The sequence below is a fragment of the Anopheles arabiensis genome, chromosome 3, assembly GCF_016920715.1.
Source record: "Anopheles arabiensis isolate DONGOLA chromosome 3, AaraD3, whole genome shotgun sequence".
NCBI lineage: Eukaryota > Metazoa > Arthropoda > Insecta > Diptera > Culicidae > Anopheles > Anopheles arabiensis.
In genome coordinates, this window is record NC_053518.1 from 73,556,509 (window position 1) to 73,565,193 (window position 8,685).

Sequence of the window (8,685 nt, forward strand, 5' to 3'; positions counted from 1 at the left end):
GCAAGTATCGCGCTAACCGAACGAAGGAAGGCTTGTTTTTTGCTTCTTTCCCCTGCTGTTGATGTAGTTGTTGCTGACGGTGAAGCTGGTGGTAAAAGCAAATAAATTCTTTACCCTTCCCTGCATGCTGCATGGAGAAAAGTTGAGCTGAGAGATGCGAAAGAAATTATTTGCTTTGATTCATACGTGGCGCTTCTGTTTTCCGAACGTAAAAAGTGGGACATTTTTGCTTGGTACTGGTTAGGTAAAGCTTTGTAAGTTTCAACAGCGTTCTGATTCGATTCCGATAAGCTTTCAAGGGCAATCGAACGCGGTGTTGTGTCTTTTTTAAGCTTAGTATTAGCTGCACAAGATTTATTGTGCAATCAGCTTTCCTAAGGAGTAAGAAATATGTGGAAAATGTTGACCCTAAAGGCTAAAGTAACTTTACACTGAACAATGTGAATGTGACATGTGCAACAGTTAGAAGGAAAGCTTTTTCCCTTTTCCCGCTACAGGGCAAGTGGCAAATTGTGTCTCGCTAAAAGTACCATGTCAGCTCCCGACAACCAGTTGTAACATGTAACCGTTTACGAGCTGGAAAAGCGAAAAAAAGAACATAATATCTCATGTCAGCTCTTGCTCACCTATTGACATGTCTTACAGCCCAGAACGCACGAGCCAGACAGGAAACAATTGACAATGCTTGACTGTCTGGAGCACACTGCCTGGAAACATGACGAAGCTAGCAGGCAAACTGAACAAGTCTTACAAGAAGACATCTTCATCCCCTCGGGCATGTATATGCTTAAAATGAAGAAATGTGCATCATGAGGGTATGTGGAATATTGTTTCATATTTACCTTAACATCTCCCGAGGAAGAGTGATACCATTTTTGTGAAGTTAAATTTGGTGCCTCTTAAAATGCCCCCACACTCGCTCGCCTTGTCAGTTTATGCTGATTTTTCGCAAGCGCTAAACTTGTTGAAAGTACTCGAGCAAACCCCAACCGCCGCCACCACAGCCAGTGCAAGAGTTACGACCACGAACCGAGGGCACTGTGGGCGCTTTTTGGTAGAGAGAGCGAGTTACCAGTGCACTCCCACCCAAAAAAGGCTTCACTTTCTGCACGAATGGCAGTAAAGTTTGATAAACTTGTGCACATTCTGAGATATGGCTGCAAGGAGGCGTCCAGGAAAAAGAACGCAAACTAGCTCCAAAAAAGGGCCCCAAAAAACCCCACCCGCAGGACTACGGGCACAAGTTTTGGGTGACTGTAAAGTACTAGCAGTGTCGTACCACCGTTGAATAGAGTTTGCAGAAGCACCAGGGTAACTTTTGCTCACGGTGCTTTAAAAAATAAAACTTACCCGAAATTGACACCCACTGCTACTACTACCATCGTCCAAAAACCCCTATTTTTGAGGCTCTTTGCAAGAAAGCAAAAAGCGCTGGCGAATCTATCCCGCCGGTAGTGGCAGTGGGATATGGTTAAGTTTAACCAGAACTACAACCACTTTACACTGCTTCGCTACCGCAATGTCCTGAGCACACACACACACACCCCTGGAATGCCCATTCTAGGCCAGGTCAGAGCGACACAATATTCCACACGCCGTGGCAATAAGGGGTACTGCACATAAAAGCAGTACCGGTGCTTCCGGTGATTGTCGCACAGTGAAGTGGACGATTCCCCTCGGAGCAGGCTTGTTACGGCAGTTAGTCAGGAGTTAGCGAAGAGTGAAACTTTTCCGTCCAAGAACCTGGGGCGGCGATTGGGTACTCTTGGGGGTTTTGCGCGTACGGTGTTAGAGACACGCAAATGGAGCTCGGTTTGGAAGGGCAGAGGTTATTTATTATAATTATGTATGGGCATTTTTTTTGGTCAACTTTACTGGTGATAGTAAGTAGCGTAAAGTTGAGGTACATTCGCATGGTCGATGTTTGAGGTTACTGTGGTGTGCATTAATGTCCTGTGCGGTTGGATGATGTATTCTTCGTGCGGTGTGAGTTTAGGTTTAGGCACTATTATTCAGAAGCCATTCGGTGCGTTTGCATTATGGAATGGTGTATTCAGTAGTAGCATCGATATTGTTAGTTCCAGCAGCTGTTAAAAATGATCCTGGTCAAAAGAGATGAAAGGCTAAACATGGTCCTAAAATTGAACCAGTTGTTGATGTTTGAGAAGGACAGATCCTCTGATCAAGCTCTGGTCATCTTCTCAAACTGAAGACGACGGCAACATCGACTAAGCACATTAACAGGATAAGTATGAAGAATATTAGGAACCTTGAATGTTGATAAGTGGTCCTAACAAGAATGTTAGGTATTACCAAGAAAAAACTAAACCTTGAGGTATATCCGGATCTTTTGGAATGTTATAAACACATAAAAATGATCTTCAATTCCAATGTCAATTGTACAATTTGAGTCTTATTCTTAAATCAAACGTCGTTCAGAAATCTTTCGTAAATGGAAGCGTTTTACCAAGATGTTCACCAAACATTGATGTCTATAAAAGCCCTTCGAAATTGTATTCACCCAGCAAACGACCCACGATAACAATGCGTTGTGTGTTGACTTTCCAACCTTTTACGCCCAAGACTTTGCAATGCCCCGAAGTTCATCCTCCACGGCAAGCTATACAATATTGCAGCAGAAAAGGGCACCAGCAAAGTTTCCGCTCTTACCGTGCTGCAACTTTTATCCGGCCCAAAAGTTTTGTTGATCTATCATTAGGCTGGTCACAGTTATTAATGGGTAAAGTTTGAGCACTGCAACCCAGTGGAAAGCTGCATTCGAACATATTCCTCTCACCACGTGGTCTGCTGGTTAGGACAATAAAATAAACTCCCCCCAACCTATACCTTCATTCTTCCAATACCATCGGTGCGAGTACACAGCGCACAGGGGCACAGGCAAACTTTAATCATTGTGCAATTATGCAATTGTTTCTGCATTCGACTCTGCCAGACCCGGTGCAGCTGCTCCGCATACGGTTTCCCCCGTTTGCCAAAACCGATTGGGGCTGCAAAAATTATCATAGCATTACTTTTTGACCACGGGCATAAATCATTGGCCATGCTGCTGCTCGGGGTAAAGTCGGGGATAAAACGGCGTATAATGCGGCACTGACAAACCGAGAGAAAGTTTGATCCTTTTTCCGGCACCCAGGACTTGGTCGACTTGAATACGGATTGGCTTTCCGCATACCCGATAACCGAAGCTAATTCAGTTCAGGGACCCAGCTACCCGTTCGGTGGGTGCTGTGCTGTGGAAGCCTGACCGGAAACTCATTCATTTCATCCCAAGCAAAGCCCGACCCGACCCCGAGGCAGCGTCCTCCACGACGATCGATTTTTGCACCTTTTAGCCAGTTGCCAGTCGGTCGCTTTAGATCGAATTTGAAGCAGGAAGGCGAACCCCTCGTCCATTCCATCCACGGCCCAGTAGAACAATAGTTCCACCAGGGTTGGGAATAGAAACCGGGAGCAGCTCATTTCCGTTTCCGGGCGCTGAAATTAATCAATTGAAAATCCTATTTTAAAACTTTCCCAATCCCCCGATTCAAATGAGATCGATTTGTTTGGTTTCGATTTCGTGCCCGGCCCGTCGCCGTCGTCGTCGTCGTCGTTAATGGTGTGTCTCATTGCGCCCTGGGGGTCCGTTTTCTTTTGGGAAATTGTGTGTGTGTGTGGGTGATGGGGACCCGGGTTCCGGATCCGGTCTCAGTTGCTCACCCCGATCGAATGGAAGCAATTTATATGGGCTAATTTATTATAGCGAGATAATTTTATTGGATTGCCGCATCACAAGCCCGGTTTGAAGGTGGGAAGCATCTCGTTCTCTGAGCGGAATGAGTGAACGACGAGGTCACACTCTAACAACAGGTGCTGGAGTGGAACGATTTGTTCGCACTGCTTACGGTGGTAATGTGCTTTCCTACGGCAAATGAAACAACCTGCAGGAGTAGGAAGCTAATGCTAGGAATGGTACAGTTGGACGGAGCCGAGCACTGGAGAAGAGAATGAAGCGTCTGGAGCTGTTGAGGCAACGCAAATGTTGGGACTGGTCGGTGTCGGTTGACTCTTGAAGCGACTTATGCGACAAAGTGCAACGAACGAAGGCCAGGTCGGGAGCTCAAAGAGCCAGCCTGTTAATTAAAATCTACAATCTTAACGCGCCGCTTGTACGTAATTGAAGGTGTGATTAATGGGGCTCTGTGTAGTTGGGCGTTTGGTCGTAATGAATCTGGGCTGGAACGATCCTTTTGATGCGGCTGGACAATGGTTTCTTTTGCTCTGCCGAATGCTAGAAACGACATAGGAGCTTGGGGTTTGGAACCAATCAAGGTGGAATTGTTTGAATGGTGAATTGTTTGCCAACCCGGATAGAAGTCTGCAGCTGGAGTTGACGCTATCTCAAAGAGTTTAGATTAAATCCTGTTCTGTCTCCGATCTGAAGAATACTTTGGGATGAGGAGTTTCGAGCTCAATGGAGAGTATTTTTGTTGAAAATAGACAACATAAATCTTTCATAAAAATGGCATCTTAGTCTCTGTTAGATGTAATCGGTGAGTAGTGCACCGACCGCTATAGACGCACATCGATCATCCTCGCTGGATGCTATGACAGCGAGATCAATAGGACAGGTGTACGCGTCAGACCGATAGCGAGGACAATGTATGTGTGCGTTAGACGTAAGATAAAAAGTGAAGCACGCGGTTCAGGCAAAGAGAATTGTGAATTATAAAGATAAAATAAAAGTGAACTAAATTGAAATATTATCAAACATTTATGGTCCTTCGAACCGGATAAGATGCAATAAGTGATAAATTACAACGAAAAGTAAATATCAGCCCGTAATATGGAGCGTTTATTGATTAAACGATCACTGATAGATGCACGAGTACAGCTGCTCAAGACAAAGGTCGAGGAAGTGGTGGCGAGCGAATACGACAGTGTAAGCATTGCTGTGTGCTTGAAGAGAGTCAACGACCTGTCCACGCAGTATGTGGAATTGCAAGAAGCGATTGTGGATGAGTGCGAAAACGAGCAGCATCGAAAGGATATTGTGGATCATCAAATTACATTCGATGAAATTACATCAAATATGCGAACCGCTTTACTAAAAATTGATAATCGTTTTAGGGGAGCTGCCGAAGACAAAACGTCGGAACAAAATGAAGGCAACGAACAAAATGGTGCAGGCGCCATCAAATTGTTAGCTGAGCAGCAAACAGAATTGTTAAGATTGCTGTCGTGTTCATTTAATCCACATGCCGAATCAACTTCGGTAGCAGATACAACCCCAAGAATCGATGTAAGACTGCCGCGGATGAATTTACCCACGTTCGATGGTGATATACTCAAATGGGCATCCTTTTATGATTTGTTCGAAACTGCTATTCATCAAAACGCATCGCTACACAATGCACAAAGATTGTACTTCTTGAAGACAAATCTAACCGGCGAAGCAGCTGCCTTAATTTCGCACTTAAAGATCGAAGACGGCAATTATGAGCCAGCTCTAGAGAAACTAAAGCAGAGGTACGAAAAACCTTTAGAGGCAGCTGTGAAACATATCGATCGATTCATGAAGCAACCGGCAATTATTAAACCATCGGCAAGCGGCTTACGATCATTGCATGATATTTCCGACGAAGTGCTACGAGCACTGGCAGCTATGAAGCAAGAAGGACGGGATATTTGGCTAATACATATTCTTATAGAGAAGCTAGATCCTGAAACAAAGCAGCTGTGGTGTCTTAAGCAAGCCGAAGAAGGTGATAATGTGATGAAGTTGGACATATTTCTGAAGTTTATCGATGATCAAAGCTCAGCGTTGTTTATGGCAAAACCACTTCCAGAAAGACCAATAGTAGCCAGATATGAGAGACGTGAAGCATCTAAAGCATTGACAGTTGGCGTTGTTGAGAACTCAGTTAAAGTTTGTGGCATTTGTCAAGGCACACATAATACGTCAAATTGCACTAATTTCAAATCGATGAGCGTAATGGAAAGATTAGGTGCGGTTAAATCGTTGGGCCTGTGTTTCAACTGCTTACAAAAGGGGCACAGAGTACCACAATGCAAGGCAGTGCAAAATTGTCACCTATGTCACAAACGCCACCACACATTTTTGCACATAACAGATCTAAGAAAACAGCCATTTGATAGAACGATTGAACGACCCAATTGCCTAGTCGTGTCCCAAGAAAAGGAACAGAGACAAGATAATGTTATAAAAGAAGGAATTAGTAGAAGTGAAGAACATGTACAAACAATTCTTAGTGCGAGCACTGTTCCAAAATCGAAGGGGCAAATTTTATTATCCACTGCTATGGTTGATATTTACGATGATTCGGGAAACCGATTTGCATGTAGAGCCCTTTTGGATTCAGGATCGCAACTTAATTTCATCACGACTAGAATGGCAAATATTATGACACAAAAAAGAAGAAATATTGACTGCGTAGTAAGTGGCTTTAATGGAAATGAAGTGCGTATTTTACAAGATATGAATATAAACATAGCATCACGCATAGAAAAATGTATGTTGAATATTGATGTGCTCATCACTCCTAAGATCACGAACGAATTGCCTGAAAGATCATTTGATATTTCTGAATGGAATATTCCTACCGATATCGAGCTAGCTGATCCTACCTTTAACATGAGAGGAAAGGTAGATATATTGATCGGATCAGAATGGTTTTGGAATCTGGTTAAGCCTAATCAGTTTGAGATGGGAAAGAGTCTTCCTATACTAACCAAAACATCGCTTGGATGGATAGCTGGAGGAGTCATTAATACTAATGTCCAAGTAATAGCGCAAACATTCTGTTTAACGAATAACGATACACTAGCTGATATACTTACAAATTTCTATAAGATAGAAACATGTGATGAATACGTTCAAACACGAGACGACGATGAAACTGTAGCACACTTTAATGAGACACATCGTCGAGACGCTGATGGAAGATTTTGGGTTCGCCTTCCATTCAAACCCAATTGTGAGAAGTTAGGTGATTCAAAAGAGATAGCCATGAAGAGGCTAAGTACAATAGAAAGACGCCTAGCTAAACAACCAGAACTTAGAGAACAATATTCAATATTCATGCGTGAATATACAGAATTGGGTCATATGAGAAAAATTTCGAAACATGAAGAAGGCGATGCGAGTGATGCCTATTACATACCACATCATTATGTGCTGAAGCCGTCGAGCACAACCACGAAGCTAAGAGTAGTTTTCGATGGATCAGCAGCTACGTCGAATGGTATAGCACTTAATAATATTTTACGGAAAGGGCCGACGGTTCAAAGAGAACTATTTACAATATTATTGAGTTCGAGAAGTTTTCGATATGCCATAACTGCTGATATACCCAAAATGTATCGGCAAATTCGAGTGCTTTCACCAGATACTCGATTTCAAAGAATTCTTTGGCGATATTGCGCTGAAGATCCAATTGACGTTTACGAATTGGAAACAGTAACATATGGCTTGACACCATCCCCCTTTCAAGCAACTATGTCATTGCTGCAGACAGCATTAGATCATAAAGATGAGTTCCCAGAAGCAGCAAGGGTGCTGGAACAAAATACATACGTTGATGATATAATCGCTGGTGAAAATGATTTAGATCGTGCATGCAAGCTACAGAGAGACTTAGAAAAGATTCTAGCAAAGGCTTGTTTTGGCGCGCACAAGTGGTGTTCAAATAGTAGAGAAGTGTTAGAAAATATCGCGGAAGGAGATCGGGGCTTCAAATTAGAGGTGATAGATAAAAGCTCACCAATCTTAGTGAAAACGCTTGGCGTAGTGTGGAATCCTGATAAAGATTGGTATTCATTTGACGTTACTTGCAGTCAGCAAGAAGCGAATACGAGACGTAAAATATTGAGTGAAGTCGCTAAAATCTATGATGTGCTAGGACTGGTAGGCCCTGTTATAACGTTGGCAAAATTAATACTTCGAGAAGTAAGTGAGCTTAGAACTGGGTGGGATGAGATAGTGCCGCAAGTTATGATTAATAAGTGGATTTGCCTTCGTAATGAACTGTTTCATTTGAACCATTTGAAAGTGCCACGCTGGATTTTTGCGATTAATACTAAGGTGATTGAGCTCCATGGGTTTGCGGACGCTTCTGACAATGCGTACGGAGCTTGTGTTTATAGTCGATGCATCAATGACGATGATAGTGTTACAACGAATCTAATATGTAGCAAATCGCGCCTATTGCCAACTAAAATAGAAAAACGAAAGGCTATCACAACACCACGTGCAGAGCTACTTGCTGCACAGTTACTAGCTAGATTGGTTGTAAAAGTGATAGAAGCAATTGATGTGTCATTTAACAAAGTGTATTTGTGGACAGACTCACAAATTGTAGAAGCGTGGATACGTCACCCTCCAGAACAATTACAAACCTACGTAGCGAATCGTGTTAGAGAAATTCAGGGGTTTACAAAGGACTTTACATGGCGTTATATAACTTCGAAAAATAATCCTGCTGATATAATTTCGCGTGGTGAAACCCCCAAACGATTGTTGACTAATGAAGGGTGGTGGTATGGGCCCTCCTTCTTAAGAACAAAGAGTGTAGTTGAAATGCGTGTGAATCCAGAAAATGATTTTGAGGTTCCTGAGTTAAAGGGCAAGGTGACGTTGATTGCTGCAAATATGAAAGGAGTTAG